Source organism: Delphinapterus leucas, chromosome 18 (genome assembly GCF_059928025.1).
Source record: "Delphinapterus leucas isolate spDelLeu-1000000601 "Yukka" chromosome 18, BTC_Dleu_Yukka2, whole genome shotgun sequence".
In the NCBI taxonomy this organism is placed as follows: domain Eukaryota; kingdom Metazoa; phylum Chordata; class Mammalia; order Artiodactyla; family Monodontidae; genus Delphinapterus; species Delphinapterus leucas.
In genome coordinates this window covers 11,821,674-11,838,644 of record NC_143146.1, presented here as the reverse complement: position 1 = coordinate 11,838,644, position 16,971 = coordinate 11,821,674, and the positions used below count along the sequence as shown (strand labels likewise).

The window sequence follows — 16,971 nt, the reverse complement described above, 5'->3', positions numbered from 1 at the left end:
AAGAGAACAAAATCTTGTGGTTAATGAGCTATAGAAGAGCCACTTGTGAAGGGGAGTTTGATGAAATTATATATTTTGGAGGTAAAATGAGAATGTGAAAATCAGATTTGTTTTTCCATAATAACTAAGAGTTTAACATGGTTGAACAAAATCAGATTTTTTTTTTTTTTTTTTTCAGAACAGCTAGGAGTTTAATGCAGTTGAGCGTATGCAAAATGAGGTCCCCACCTCCAAGGAGCTGCCCTGCTGGGAAGTCTCTGAATTCCACATCCTTTCTATCAGAACAGGAGCTTGGGGATGGAGTAGACAGGATGGGACAGCCCAGGAGCGGTCTGCACCTGGAGTCTACACATGCTCATGGAGCAAAGAAAGATGCATGGAGGGAGGGGACCCAGGTGCAGGCAGCACATCACCTGCTGAGATGACTAAGACTGACAGTGAACCAGGCAGCGCTTAGCACTTAGGAAATCCAGAAAAACAGCCCTCTGTATTTCCTGGTTCCACATCTACAGATTCAACCAACCGGGGATTTGCCAAACTTGGATGGGGGGCAGGGGGAATTCCAGAAAGTTCCAAAAAGCAAAATTCGAATTTGCCACTTGGTGCCAACTATTTACATAGTATTTACATTGTAATTACAACTATTTACATAGTATTTACATTGTAATTACAACTATTTACATAGCACTTACATTGTATTAGGTATTAGGAGTAATCTAGAGATGATTTAAAGCATGGGAAAGATATGTGTAGGTTATATGCAAATACTATGCCATTTTATACAAGGGACTTGAGCATCCGTGGATTTTGTTATCTGTGGGGCTCCCTGGAACCAATCCCCCAAGGGGACTAAGTGCAATACACGGGTGTTGGGCAGACACTGAGGCATGGCAGCCTTGCATTTGGGAACATAATGATCCAAACGGACAAGTAGTAACGTCTGGAAGCCACAGGACTGGCTAAAGGGACAGTCATTGGTCAGGCTACAAAAGTAGGCTTACAAGTCAAGAGACACTGGAACTGAGTGCTAAGTGGGGACAGAGTGTTCAGCCACTAGACGGAGTGAGAACCAAGGTTGAAGAAAACCCAGCCACATGGAAGACTTGATCAGGACTCACTTGAGGAATGCAAACATGGAAGTGAATTCTTCCCCAAAGCCTCCAACAGGAACGAAGTTATGCTGACATCTTAATTTTAGGACTTCTGACATCCAGAACTGTGAGATAATAAATTTATGTCATTTTAAGCCACTAAGTTGCAGTCATTTGTTACAGCAGTAATAGGAAACCAATATAAATACCTTATGAAGACACAGTAGCCACAGAGAAACTATCAGAATAGTCATGATAGTTAAGTTTTAGGGAAATAAAATTGTTGGAGGAGACAGACAAAAAGTTGAATTAAAATATAAAAGGAGCACATAAGAAGATTCAATCACAAACTCTCTGGAACTAAAAACACTTTAAACTAAAATATTAAGAGAAAATTGTCACTGTTAAGATCCAACTTGGTGGTATGGAAGACAAATAGAACAAAAGCTTAAAAGACAGAATGAATATACAAAGAAATGGAAACTACAAGAGGGAAAAAAAACTCGAGAGATATAACTAAGGAAATAACATAACTAAGAGGATTCCAGAAAGATAAAGAGATATAGGTTTGCTTTAAAATAGAATCAAATCTTCTGTGGTAGCATGTTCATGGGGAATGCACGCTCCCGGAAGCAGCGGGGAGGGAAATGGGAAGGGGGAGAATAATTATAAAGGGGGGCACACTGAGCTGCCTAGAGCTTCATAAGCAGCACAGCTGAAAGCTTGGCCCTGTGTGATGTGTTCAGACAGGTGGGATAAACCACTGCATCTCAGAAAGTCTTCCGGAAAGAGTAAAATTGACTGTCTAGCTCCCACTGGTGTCCTGTCTGCCACCAGCCAAAGGTCGGTGACTCCAATGACACAGATGTTAGATGTTTAGTTACTGTCCCACAGGTCCCTGAGGCTCTGCTTTTTTTTTTTTTCGGTCTCTTTTCTCCCTTTGTTGCTATCTGATCCTTGAATGCATATTTCATGGCTGATGCCCAGGGTGTCTGTTATCAAACCATCATTTGATTATATAACTGTCCTTACTTGTGCTTTGGCATTTTAAAAGAATGGAGCCTTAGAGAAATGAGCCACAGATAGTCAAAAGAGCCAATGTCTTAATAAATAAACCACTAGATTGAAAGTTGAAGCTGAGCATTAGGAGACCGGCAATAAAATATCCATCATGAAACAAATTTTTTTTTTAATTAATTAATTAGTTTGTTTGTTTGGCTGCGTTGGGTCTTTGTTGCTGTGCGCAGGCTTTCTCTAGTTGCGGTGAGCGGGGGCTACTCTTCATTGCAGTGAGCAGGCTTCTCATTGTCATCGCTTCTCTTGTTGTAGAACATGGGCTCTAGGCATGTGGGCTTCAGTAGTTGTGGCATGTGGGCTCAGTAGTTGTGGCTCGGGGGCTCTAGAGTGCAGGCTCAGGAGCTGTGGCGCACAGGCTTAGTTGCTCCGTGGCATGTGGGATCTTCCGGGACCAGGGCTTGAACCCGTGGGCCCTGCCTTGGCAGGAGGATTCTCAACCAGTGCACTGCCAGGGAAGCCCCATCATTAAAAATTAAATTGTTGGGCTTCCCTGGTGGCGCAGAGGTTGAGAGTCCGCCTGCCGATGCCCGGGACACAGGTTCATGCCCTGGTCTGGGAAGATCCCACATGCCGCGGAGCGGCTGGCCCCGTGAGCCATGGCCGCTGAGCCTGCGCGTCCGGAGCCTGTGCTCCACAACGGGAGAGGCCACAACAGTGAGAGGCCCGCATACCGCAAAAAAAAAAAAAAAATTAAATTGTTACTGCTTTAACAGAAACTCATCAAAATATCTACAAGAGGAGTAGGAAGCAAACTTGAAAGTAACAGACTGATGTATCAAATAACAGTGTGGAAAAAAATTTTTACTGCTGTTTTATTTTCTACAACATTTTCAAAGAAAGAGAAACAAGTTTGATTAAACTGTCAAATAATAAAAAATTCCCCAAGAAACTGTGCCTGTACTTTTTGCCAGTGCTCAGTGCTTGATTACATAAAGTTCAATAATAACATTAGGATCTCCTGGCTCTTGAGCCAGAGGACTCAGTCTATATATATGTATATACATTGGTTAGAGAACAGGTCTGCCGCCATGAACCCCTTACTTCTTCTAATGCCCTCTCAGAAGACAGGTTTAGTGCTGGAAAACTCAGAATGAAAGTACCTGAATGAAAGCCCAGAACAAGTCAAACTTTGGCAGCCAAGATGCAGGGCAGTTTTTCCAGCCAGAATGAGAGGATGGGTGGGAGAGGCGAGAAATGAAGAGATGCTGTGGAGTTTAATAAGAGGAAAGAGCTATTAAACATATTTACTTCATTTTTTAAAATTGCTCTTTGGCCCTTTGGTCTCACAGCCAAAGCAGGGAAGGAATGAGGAAAGAGAAAAATCAGCACTGAAGAATATAGAATTTAGTCCAGTAGATTTTAACCAACATAGAAATTCACTGGAAAGGTTCTATGGGGGGAAGACATAAAGGGCCAGGTGAGAAGGGACAAATTGTGTTTGTTTTCCAGAAAACTGTCAACTCCAATTCTCATCAAGGATTCAGGGCCAGCATATAATTTCTGAACCTTACAGTGTGCTGGGCACTGAGGGCTCCTGAGCAGAGAGCGTGAAGGGGCTGTGATGAGCTGGTCAGTTCTGCGGAAGGAGCAGTAAGTGGCAGCAACTGGACCAACCCAGGGAGTAGGAGGTGATTCCAGGTCATTTCAACCAGACCTCCAGGTGGAAAATCAAGAGAAATAAGATGATGTGTTGAGGATAGGGAATGTGTGCAAAATAGTGTGTGTATGTGTAAGTGAGAGCTTGTGCGAATGTAGAAAACAGGATGGGGCATGGTTCACTGGAGATCATGGAAGTATAAATTATTCAAGAGTATCAGTTTAAGATTTTAAAAAATGAGAGTGGAGGGACTTCCCTGGCGGCACAGTAGTTAAGAGTCCGCCTGCCAATGCAGGGGACACAGGTTTGAGCCCTGGTCCGGGAAGATCCCACATGCCGCGGAGCAACCAAGCATGTTTACCACAAGTACTGAGCCCGCGCGCCACTACTACTGAAGCCCGTGTGCCTAGAACCCGTGCTCCGCAACAAGAGAAGCCACTGCAGTGAGAAGCCTGCACACTGCAACGAAGAGTGGCCCCTGCTCGCCACAACTAGAGAAAGCCCACATGCAGCAACGAAGACCTAATGCAGCCAAAAATAAATAAATAAATTTTAAAAATTAAAAAAAAAAAAGAGAGAGTGAAGAAGGGGACAGCCAATGGGAAATAAGCTCCGAAACAAGGTAGAAAGCTGAGTCCATCCCCCTGGCTAAGATACGGGGATAATTCCCTTCAGGCTGCCTCAACATTGGGGACCACATTTTCTTTCTTTTTTTTAAAAGTATTAGGTCATTTAGCTTATATTTTTATTTTTATATATCTTTATTGGAGTATAATTGCTTTACAATGGTGTGTTAGTTTCCGCTTTATAACAAAGTAAATCAGCTATACATATACATATATCCCCATATCCCCTCCCTCTTGTGTCTCCCTCCCACCCTCCCTATCCCACACCTCTAGGTGGTCACAAAGCACTGAGCTGACGTCCCTGTGCTATGCGGCTGCTTCCCAATAGCTATCTATTTTACATTTGGTAGTATATATAAGTCCATGCCACTCTCTCACTTCAGGGGATCACATTTTCTAAGCTCCTATTGGAGACACATGCTCTGATAAGAATACTTGAAAATGAGTTCATCCCCAAAAATTCCACAGTTGCTGTATTAGCAGGGATTTTAACCTCTGCACTATTGACACTTGGGGCAGAATAATTCTTTGTTGTGAGAAGAGCTGTCCTGTGCAGTGTAGGATGTTTAGCAGCATCCCTGGCCCTTACCCACTAGATGCCAGTAGCACCACTCTCTTAGGTATGGGGGTCAAAATTGCTCTGGTGGAGAATAACTGCTGTTCTGCAATAGGCAGTAGCCCCATTTCAGTCCTAACCCTCCTTAAACTCTGCAGAATTTAACAGGATTGTCTGACCACACCCTCCTTTGGTAAACTCTCCTTTCTCTTGGCTTCAGTGAGGGTTTATTCCCTTGATTCTCCTCCCCTTCACTGCCAACTCTTTCTCAATCATCCGGAGGGTAGGTAGAGCCCTAGAATCTCCCCCATTTTTTCTTGATGATTTAATCTGATATCCCCCCTGTTCCTTCAAAGTACCAAACTCCCAAGACCATGGGCAAAATTCAAAGGATATGGCTCCTGATAGAGCATGAGCTTTGGCTGGGTAACCGGAGCAGTGAAATCAGCTAAGTACTTGTGCTGCAAATCAACTTTTTGTCCCCAAACTCGCCTCTGAACTTCATACCCACACTTCTGAATTCTTACTCAGAATTTCCCCCTGGATGTAGCTCTGGTGACTTAAGATGAAAATGTCCAGAGATGACTTCTCTCTCTGCTCTAGAATGTGTTCCCTATGTTTGCTGATGGGATCTTCAGCTTTAGTGTCCCTGAAACGTCTTTGTCTTCTCCCCCTAAAGGCACTGGGTCCTGGATCTTGATCTCTGCGGTGAGTCCATTTGTTTGTACTCCTGCAGTGTCTCCACACCATGCTGGGTGGATCCTCTTCATCCCTCAACTAGATGCCTTTCTCTCCACCGTTTTCTCTCTGTCAATTTTCTACCATCTATCTACATGTTTTCTCAGAGCTTACATTTTTAAAAGAGGAAAACATGCATGAAGTTGATGCTGAAACTAGCATTAATTCTAACAAGAATTAATATTCTTGGATATATGAACTGATTGAAGATATTCACACCCATCTTAGTAAGATAGCATTTTCAATATATTTTTCAAATGTTTTAATGAAAAATTTCAAGCATACAGAAAAGCTGAAGGAATTTTGCAGTAAACGTCATATACCCACTGCCTAGATTCTAGAATTATTTTTACTAAGCTTGCCATATCACGTATCTATTTGTCCTCCATTCTATCCATCTATCAATCCAGATAAGTTCCAAAGTAACTTGCAGGCACCAGTATATTTTACCCCCAATACTTCAGCATGTTAGAATTCAATATTTGTTGACAGTTATTTTTTTTGTAAGATCAACATGCAATGAAATGCTCAAACCTTAAGTGGACCATTCTGTGGGTTTCAACAATACATACACCTGTGTAACAAAACCCCCCTCAAGACAGAGTCTTGCCATCACCCAGAAAGTTCCCTGATGCCATTTCCTAGTCAATCCCTGGAGGCAACCACTCCACCCCTGAGGCAACCACTCCGGAGGCAACCACTATTCTGATGTTCTTCCACCATAGGTTAGTTTTGCCTGTTTTAGAACTTCATATGAATGGAAATCATACAATATGTGCTCTTTTGTGTCTGGATTCTTTTAGATAAAAATAATATTTTCAAGATTCATTCGTGTTGTTTCATGTATAAGTAGTTTGTTCCTTTCTATCGCTAAGTAGGACTCCACTGTGTGAATATACCACAGTTCATTTATCCATTCTCCTACTGATGGAGACCTACGTGTTTCCAGTTTTTGGCAACATTTTCAATAAAACTGTACTTTTCTTTATCATTTATTAAAGTTTGTAATATATTTTTGTTGTTTTACTCAACTGTGGACTAAGAATAATTATAATATCAACTCAATACAAAAGAAATTTTTATCACCTTCAATTTCATAGTCACAGAAAGTTATATTAAATATACATACTTTTTTTTTTGCAAAGTATTATGAAAGGGTGAGCAATAAAAAACTTTAAAGCATAAAAATGTAGAGAATTCCCTGGTGGTCCAGTGGTTAGGACTCCATGCTTCCACTGCCAGGGGCCTGGGTTTGACCCCTGGTCGGGGAACTAAGATCCTGCAAGCCGGGAGGTGCGGCCAAAGGAAGAAAGTTATATTAGGATAAACTTCTAAGGAGGAAGTGGAAAACAAATACGAGTTTGAAGGAAAATGAGAAACGATGTGAACTATCCAACCATTAAAGATGATCTGTGTTTCTTAAATGGATGATGTAAATAATAAATTGCCTGGCATTTAGATTCCACTGGATACATTTGAAAGAGCAATATTTATAATATTCCCGAAATGTCAAATTTATGATGAAAACTATTAGATGTCAAAGTAAAATTATGCAAAGGGGTTCATAGTTTTCCCAAAGTATTTTCCAGAGCTCATTCAAAATACCAACAAGAAAAACAGAAGTCCTCCTTGATGCTTGCTGCTTATATCCTAAATTGGAGCCTGGGTTCTAATTGATCACTCTCTAGCTGTAATTGTCATCTCTGAATCCCAACAGGCCTTGAGGATACTACCAATTAGGCAATTTTCATGGATCCGTTTTGGCCTTATTTTATATCTCAGAAAACTGAAACTGAGGTAAGCCTTTGGGCCAAATGCAACCCAGATGGTCAACCAATGTGGTTTCATTCATATGCCCCTCTTTTTTGGTCTGTGGTCAAGCTCTGACCCCAAAGCAGAAGTGAATTCACAGCTTTTCACTGGGAAGATTTGGGGTCTTCCATCATCTTCTTTTTCTTTTTCCACTCATGTGGCTGGAATACTCCAAAGGAAATCATAGGTGTCTTTGCATTGGTTATTTCATTTTTCCTCTGAGAAGGCCTCTTTTGGCTGAGTTTGAATAGCCACAGATCCTGTTACAGAAACAGTGATTACAGAATTTAATGGGTTCCTCGTGTATTATATTTAGCTGTGTCTATAGATATAATATGAAAAGAGCTCACTAATTTGTGGAAAATATAGTAAAAGTGGTGGGAATGGCATAAATAAAACCACTGACTGATAACATTTTAATATGAGTAACCTGGAGCCTTTACAGAAATCTAAGGGCCATGGGTAGACTCAACCATTCTCTTTTTCCCAGAAAATGTTCACTTTTTTTTTTGGCTGTGCCATGTGGCATGCAGGATCTTAGTTCCCTGACCAGTGATCAAACCTATGCCCCCTGCAGTGGTTAAGAATCCGCCTGCCAATGCAGGGGACACGGGTTCGATCCCCAGTCTGGGAAGATCCCACATGCCGCAGAGCAACTAAGCCCGCGAGCCACAACTACTAAGCCTGCGCTCTAGAGCCTGTGAGCCACAACTACTGAGCCCGCGTGCATAAAGCCTGTGCTCCACGACAAGAGAAGCCATCGCAATGAGAAGCCTGCACACCGCAAGGAATAGTAGCCCCCGCTTGACGCAACCAGAGAAAAGCCCGCATGCAGCAACAAAGACCAAACGCAGCCAAAAATAAAATTAATTAATTAATTAATTAAAACAAAAAAAACGGGCTTTCCTGGTGGCGCAGTGGTTGAGAGTCCACCTGCCGATGTAGGGGACACGGGTTTGTGCCCCAGTCTGGGAAGATCCCACGTGCTGCGGAGTGGCTGGGCCCGTAAGCCATGGCCGCTGAGCCTGTGCGTCCAGAGCCTGTGCTCCACAATGGGAGAGGCCACAACAGTGAGAGGCCACCGAACTGCAAAACAAAAAAACAAAACAAAACCTGTGCCCCCTGCATTGCTAGTGTAGAGTCTTAGCCACTGGACCACACAGAAAATGTTCACTTTTAATGTGTCAGGACTGCAGAGTGCTAAGGACAGAATGTAGCCCCTCCCCCAATTTATATGTTGAAATTGAAATCTCCATTGTGATAGTATTAGGAGGTAGGACCTTTGGGAGGTGTTTAGGTCATGAGGGTGGAGCCCTCATGAATGGGATTAGTGCCCTTATAAAAGAGGCCCCAGACAGCAACCTCAGCCTTTCTGCCATGTGAGGACACAGTGAGAAGAGAGCCATCTATAAGCCACGAGGTGAGTTCTTACAAGACTCTGGATCTACTGATGTTTTGATCATGGACTCCCCAGCCTCCACAACTATGAAAAATAATTTGTTGTGGAGTCTTTCAAGATGGCAGAGTAGAAGGACCTTGAGCTTACCTCCTCTCATGAGCACACCAAAATCACAACTAACTGCTGAACAACCACCCGTTAAAAAAGACTGGAACCTACCAAAAAAGATATTCTACATCTAGAGGAATAAAGAAGAAAACACGGGCTTCCTTGGTGGCACAGTGGTTAAGAGTCTGCCTGCCGATGCAGGGGACACTGGTTCGTGCCCCAGTCTGGGAAGATCCCACATGCCGCGGAGCAGCTAGGCCCATGAGCCATGACCGCTAAGCCTGCATGTCCAGAGTCTGTGCTCCACAATGGGAGAGGCCACAACAGTTAGAGGCCCACGTACCGCAAAAAAAAAAATAGAAGAAGAAACCACAACAAGATGGTAGGAGGGGCACACTCAAGATATAATCATATCCCCTACCACCACCCAACACTTGGTGTTACGGGGCACAGAGCATCCATGGCTGGAGGGAGCTCCTGAAGGGACTGAAGCAGCAACCATGGCTAGAACTCTGTTTAACTTTCCCCTCTCATTGTGTCTGCTGTCATAATCATTTCTACAGACCCCAACTGAGATGTCATAAACAAAAACAATCAGGACTTTAGAAAAGTATCAATGCCTGCAGCAGCTGTGCAGCTGACAGGGTCTTCATGCTCCAGCTGGGTGTCAGGCCTGAGCCTCTGAGGTGGAAGAGGCTAGTTCAGGACATTGGACCATCACAGACCTCCAGGCCCCACGTAATATCAATTGGCGAGAGCTCTCCCAGAGATCTCCAACTCAACACTAAGAACCAGCTCCACTCAATGACCAGCAAGCTCCAGTGCTGGACACCCCATGCCAAACAACTAGCAAGACAGGAACACAACCCCACCCATTAGCAGAGAGGCTGCCTAAAATCATACTAAGTTCACAGAAACCCCAAAACACACCACCAGACGCGGTCCTGCCCATCAGAAAGACAAGATCCAGCCTCACCCAACAGAACATAGGCACCAGTCCCCTCCACCAGGAAGCCTACCCAACCCGCTGAACCAACCTCACCCACTGGGGGCAGACACCAAAAATAATGGGAACTACGAACCTGAAGCCTGCGAAAAGAGGACCCAAAAAACAGTAAGTTAAGCAAAATGAGAAGACAGAGAAATATGCAGCAGATGAAGGAGCAAAGTAAAAACCCACCAGACCAAACAAATGAAGAGGAAATAGGCAGTCTACCTGAAAAGGAATTCAGAGCAATGATAGTAAAGATGATCCAAAATCTTGGAAATAGAATGAAGAAAATACAAGAAATGTTTAAGAAGGACCTAGAAGAACTAAAGAGCAAACAAACAACGATGAACAACACAGTAAATGAAGTTTAAAATTCTCTAGCAGGAATCAATAGCAGAATAACTGAGGCAGAAGAACAGTTAAGTGATCTGGAAGATAAAATAGTGGAAATAACTACCGCAGAGCAGAATAAAGAAAAAAGAATGAAAAGAATTGAGGACAGTCTCAGAGACTCCTGGGACAACATTAAACACACCAACATTTGAATTACAGGGGACCCAGAAGAAGAAGGGAAAAAGAAAGGGACTGAGAACATATTTGAAGAGATTATAGTTGAAAACTTCCCTAATATGGGAAAGGAAATAGTCAAGTCCAGGAAGCACAGAGATTCCCATACAGGATGAATCCAAGGAGAAACACACCAACACACATATTCATCAAACTTTCAAAAATTAAATACAAAGAAAAAATATTAAAAACAGCAAGGAAAAAGCAACAAGTAACATACAAGGGAATCCCCATAAGGTTAACAGCTGATTTTCAGCAGAAACTCTGCAAGCCAGAAGGGAGGGGCAGGACATATTTAAAGTGATGAAAGGGAAAAACCTACAACGAAGATTACTCCACCCAGCAAGGATCTCATTCAGATTCGACAGAGAAATTAAAACCTTTATAGACAAACAAAAGCTAAGAGAATGCAGCACCTCCAAACCAGCTTTGCAGCAAATGCTAAAAGAACTTTTCTAGGCAGGAAACACAAAAGAAGGAAAAGACCTACAAAAAGAAACCCAAAACAATTAACAAAATGGTAATAGGAAGATACATATCGATAATTACCTTAAATGTAAATGAATTAAATGCTCCAACCAAAAGACATAGATTGGCTGAATGGATACAAAAATAAGGCCTGTATATATGCTGTCTACACGAGACCCACTTCAGACCTAGGGACACATACAGACTGAAAGGAGGGGATGGAAAAAGATGTTCCATGCAAATGGAAATCAAAAGAAAGCTGGAGTAGCAATTCTCATATCAGACAAAATAGACTTTAAAATAAAGACTATTACAAGAGTCAAAGAAGGACACTACATAATGATCAAGTGATCAATCCAAAAAGAAGATATAACAATTGTAAATATTTATGTACCCAACAGAGGAGCACCCCAATACATAAGGCAAATGCTAACAGCCATAAAAGGGGAAACTGACAGTACACAGTAATAGTAGGGGACTTTAACACCCCATTTTCACCAATGGACAGATCATCCAAACAGAAAATAAATAAGGAAACACAAGCTTTAAATGATACATTATATCAGATGGACTTAATAGATATTTATAGTACATTCCATTCAAAAACAACAGAATACACTTTCTTCTCAAGTCCTCATGAAACATTCTCCAGGATAGATCATATCTTGGGTCACAAATCAAGCCTTGATAAATTTAAGAAAACTGAAATCGCATCAAGTATCTTTTCCAACCACAGCACTGTGAGACTAGATATAATTTATAAGGAAAAAACTGTAAAAAATAAAAACACATGGAGGCTAAACTATACACTACTAAATAACCAAGAGATCAATGAAGAAATCAAGGAGGAAATCGAAAAATACCTAGAAACAAATGACAATGAAAACACAATGACCCAAAACCTATGTAGTGAAGCAAAAACAGTTCTAAGAGGGAAGTTTATAGCAATACAATCCTACCTGAAGAAACAAGAAACATCTCAAATAAACAACCTAAACTTACACCTAAAGCAATTAGAGAAAGGACCAAAAAAAAACCAAAGTTAGCAGAAGGAAAGAAATCATAAAGATCAGAGCAGAAATAAATGAAATAGAAACAAACAAAACAATAGCAAAGATCAATAAAACTAAAAGCTGGTTCTTTGAGAAGATAAACAAAATTGATAAACCATTAGCCAGATTCATCAAGAAAAAAAGGGAAAAGACTCATATCAACAGAATTAGAAATGAAAAAGGAGAAGTAACAACTGACACTTCAGAAATACAAAGGATCATGAGCGATTACTACAAGCAACTATATGCCAATAAAATGGACAACCTGGAAAAAGTGGACAAATTCTTAGAAAAGCACAACCTTCCGAGACTGAACCAGGAAGAAATAGAAAATATAAAGAGACCAATCATAAGCACTGAAATTGAAACTGTGATTAAAAATCTTCCAACAAACAAAAGCCCAGGACCAGATGGCTTCACAGGCAATTCTATCAAACATTTAGAGAAGAGATAACACCTATCCTTCTCAAACTCTTCCAAAATATAGCAGAGGGAGGAACACTCCCAAACTCATTCTACGAGGCCACCATCACCCTGATACCAAAAGCAGACAAAGATGTCACAAAAAAAGAAAACTACAGGCCAGTATCACTGATGAACATAGATGCAAAAATCCTCAACAAAATACTAGCAAACAGAATCCAACAGCACATTAAAAGGATCATACACCATGATCAAGTGGGGTTATCCCAGGAATGCAAGGATTCTTCAATATATGCAAATCAATCAATATGATAAACCATATTAACAAATTGAAGGATAAAAACCATATGATCATCTCAATAGATGCAGAAAAATCTTCGACAAAATTCAACACCCATTTATGATAAAAACTCTCCAGAAAGTAGGCATAGAGGGAAGCTACCTCAACATAATAAAGGCCATATATGACAAACCCACAGCCAACATTGTTCTCAATGGTGAAAAACTGAAACCATTTCCACTAAGATCAGGAGCAAGACAAGGTTGTCCACTCTCACCACTATTATTCAACATAGTTTTGGAAGTTTTAGCTACAGCAATCAGAGAAGAAAAAGAAATAAAAAGGAATCCAGGGCTTCCCTGGTGGCGCAGTGGTTGAGAGTCCACCTGCCGATGCAGGGGACACGGATTTGTGCCCCGGTCCGAGAGAATCCCACATGCTGTAGAGCGGCTGGGCCCGTCAGCCATGGCCGCTGAGCCTGCGCGTCCAGAGCCTGTGCTCCGCAACGGGAGAGGCCACAACAGTGAGAGGTCTGCATACCGCAAAAAAAAAAAAAAAAAAAAAAAGCAACACGGGAAAAGCAACAAATAACATACAAGGGAACTCCCGTAAGGTTATCAGCTGATTTTTCAGCAGAAACTCTGCAGACCAGAAGGAAGTAGCATGATATATTTAAAATAATAATTGGACAGATTATCTGTCAGGCAAGAGCTGCTGTGATGGTTTATGATGATGCCAATAAAAAGTGGGTGCCAGCTGGTGGTTCAGCTGGGTTCAGGAGAGTTCATATATATCATCATACAGGCAGCAACACGTTCAGAGTGGTGGGCAGGAAGGTTCAGGACCATCAGGTCGTGATAAACGGTGCCTTTCCTAAAGGGTTGAAGTACAATCAAGCTACACAGACCTTCCACCAATGGCGGGACGCTAGACAGGCGTATGGTCTCAACTTTGGCAGCAAAGAAAATGCCAATGTTCGCAAGTGCCATGATGCATGCCTTAGAAGTGTTGAATTCACAGGAAACAGGGCCAACATTGCCTAGACAAAATTCACAGCTACCTGCCCATGTTCAGAATGGCCCATCACAAAAAGAATTGGAAATTCAAAGAAGGCAACTACGAGAACAGCAACAACAAAAGGAGCTGGAGTGGGAAAGGCTGGAGAGAGAAAGGATGGAAAGGGAGAGATTGGCGAGGGAGAGGTTAGAAAGACAAAGGCTGGAGAGGGGGCGACTAGAACAGGAGCAGCTGGAGAGAGAGAGAGAAGAGAGGGAGAGGCTGGAGAGACGGGCCCGGGAAAGGCCAGAACGAGAGCCACAAGAGCAGCTAGAAAGGGAGCAGCTGGAAAGAACATCAAATGCTGCTGCCCCTGCCTCTGAGGAGACTTCTCCAAACTCTTTGCAGGGAGACTCCTCTGCTTCTGAGCCAGGCTTGCAGGCCGCCTCTCAGCCGGCAGACTCCAGCCCGACAGGGCATTGTCTTGGGACCACCTGCACCCCCACCCCCTCCTCCACTCCCACCAGGTCCTGCCCAGGCATCAGCCGCGCTCCCTTCTCCCCCAGGCCCCCCTCCCCCTCTCCACTTCCGTCCTGGTCCTTGGGCCTCCGCCCCCTCCACCACCACTTCCTAATCAAGTATCCCCTCCTCCTCCACCACCTGCCCCTCCCCTCCCTGCATCTGGATTTTTTTCGGGATCCACATCTGAAGACAACCGCCCTTTAACTGGACTTGCAGCTGCAATTGCTGGAGCAAAACTTCGTAAAGTGTCATGAATGGAGGATGCCTCTTTCCCAATTCATTGGTGTGAATTCGGCCTTATCTAAAACAGATAAGGAAAGGGACCCCTTCCTTTAAGGGGTAGTGGTTTAATGCAAGAAATGAGTGCCCTGCTGGCCAGGAGGAGAAGAACTGCTGAAAAAGGATAAACAATAGAAACAGAACAAAAAGAGGACAAAAATGAAGATTCAGAGCCTGTAACTTCTAAGGCCTCTTCAACAAGTACCTGAACAATCTGAACAACCTGAACAAGTACCTGAACACCTGAACTAACAAGAAAACCTTGGGAAAGAACAAATACAATGAATGGCAGCAAGTCACCTGTTATTTCCAGACCAAAATCTGCACCTTCTTCGCAGCCCAGGGGAACGGAGTCCAGGCGGAAGCAGGACATTCTAGATGAAATGAGAAAAGAATTAACTAAGCTAAAAGATGAGCTAACAGTTGATGCAATCAGGCAGGAACTGAGCAAATCAAATACTGCATAGAGAAACAAACTAAGGAGAGATAGGACTTTAATCCGGAGAAGGAAAAAAAAAAACCTACAAAGAACAGCTGTTAACAACAACAAACCCCCTACATTTTGTGAGCTGTAAGAAGAAAATGGAGGCAAACAGTCGGAAGGAGGGAAAAACGAACGTACTTTGAAAGCCTTCAGACATGACTACTCTGGCGATAAGCTATTTCCCTCCCAGTTTGCTGCTTTTTTCTGACCTTTACAACAGGATGGAAGGGAGTCATACAGGAGTTCCTGTATCAGTTATGCAGAAAATACTAAACCTGTCAGGCAAGATCGCCATGCTTTGAAATATTTTCATGTCAAGAGGAAAAATCGCACATTTTCCACAATCCACACTACGATAAAGAGAAGAAAGGCTTGAGAAGTGTTTTCAGAGAAGGCTGATGAAGAATTTCGCAAGTTACGCTATTGTATTGTAAATGGTTCTCTCAGGTTTGTCTTCCTATCATATTTGATATTCCCTGAATAACTGAGGTCAGCCCTACGCAGGTTAAGATCATAAGATGTGGAACAAATGGAATGGTACGTGCTTTCACAGGGTGATATTTATAAGAGAGTGTCCTAAAAATGATTTATCCAGAGTGAGGAATTTTAGAACGATAGGAAGTCTCTCGAGTTAGACTTCATGCAATTTTGTAGATTCAAACATAAAATTTGCCCAGAATCTAAAGATGTAGATGCCTTCCTAAATTGTTACAAATGCTTTACCAAATCTGTGACTCCTACATAACACAAACCAGTGGTCAAATGTAAAACAATATATTGTAGATTTACTGTAGGTTTTCAACCTTTTTTAGATTTATGTGTGTGGACATTTTTATAATGGAATTACAGCTACCACAAAATTAGCTTTTTTATTTGTTTTATTTTATTTTATTTTTGGCTGTGCCACACAGCTTGCGGGTTCTTAGTTCCCCAACCAGGGATTGAACCCGCACCCTTGGCAGTGAAAGTGCAGAGTCCTAACCACTGGACCACCAGGGAAGTCCCCAAATTAGCTTTTTAAATTGCAGACAGTAATGCATGTCAAACTAATATGTAGTGGCTGTTTCAAGGCCTAGTCCCAGGGAAAAGATTTTGCAGAGTATACGGGAGTGGGAGGAAGGGAAGGAATAATGTTTTACTTAAAGTTAATTTCTGCACTATCTTTTTTTCTCAATTATTTGCATGAATAATAATGAGGAATATTTTGTGGCTTTAATTGGTAAATATGTTAACAGAACCAAGTACTTCATCTTTTACATCATGTCTTCAGCTATTTATATTTTAACTTCGGTAAGTTCAATGGTCTGAAACATGATTCTGAGCTTCACGTGAATTATATATTACTGTGGAACTCAAAACAGCCACATAGCACAGGGACATCAGCTCCCTGTGCTTTGTGACCACCTAGCGGGGTGGGATAGGGAGGGTGGGAGGGAGACGCAAGAGGGAGGAGATATGGGGATATATGTATATGTATAGCTGATTCACTTTGTTCTACGGCAGAAACTAACACACCATTGTGAAACAATTATACTCCAATAAATATCTATTAAAAATGCTAGATCTTGAAAAAGAAACTGGTTTATGCACTAAAGTTTTGTGCCTTGATCTAATATTAACATGATGTCTGTGTAAAATGACAAAAGGAACCAATACTGAATCACATTACATTTCCTGTCATCCTGCATTATCCCTGATTGCTAAATGTGTTCTTTCTAAGAAGTTTGATTGAACTACTGTATACATTTACTGTCCTATGTGACAGTTTTGTCATTGTTAAGAGATTTCAGTAATTAAAATGGGAAACAGAAGCTTAGGTTATTTTCCTTATCAAAATTATGTTCCTTGAAGCCACATTACTATGATGGCTTTCATGCTCTTGTACATTGGATGTCTTAAGCTGAG

The 16,971-nt window shown here is 42.0% G+C and overlaps 1 protein-coding gene and 1 pseudogene across 1 annotated transcript in view; one reads left to right on the top strand and one right to left on the bottom strand.

Moving 5' to 3' along the window:
• Positions 1–16,938, top strand: part of LOC149746821 (protein enabled homolog pseudogene) — a 41,074-nt pseudogene extending 24,136 nt beyond the window's left edge.
• Positions 1,748–16,971, bottom strand: part of LOC115803254 (uncharacterized) — a 68,395-nt gene continuing 53,171 nt past the window's right edge. Inside the window, exon 4 of the transcript XR_004023938.2 lies at positions 1,748–14,956. The gene's annotated coding sequence lies outside the window, so the exon portion shown is untranslated. The remainder of the gene's footprint in view (positions 14,957–16,971) is intronic.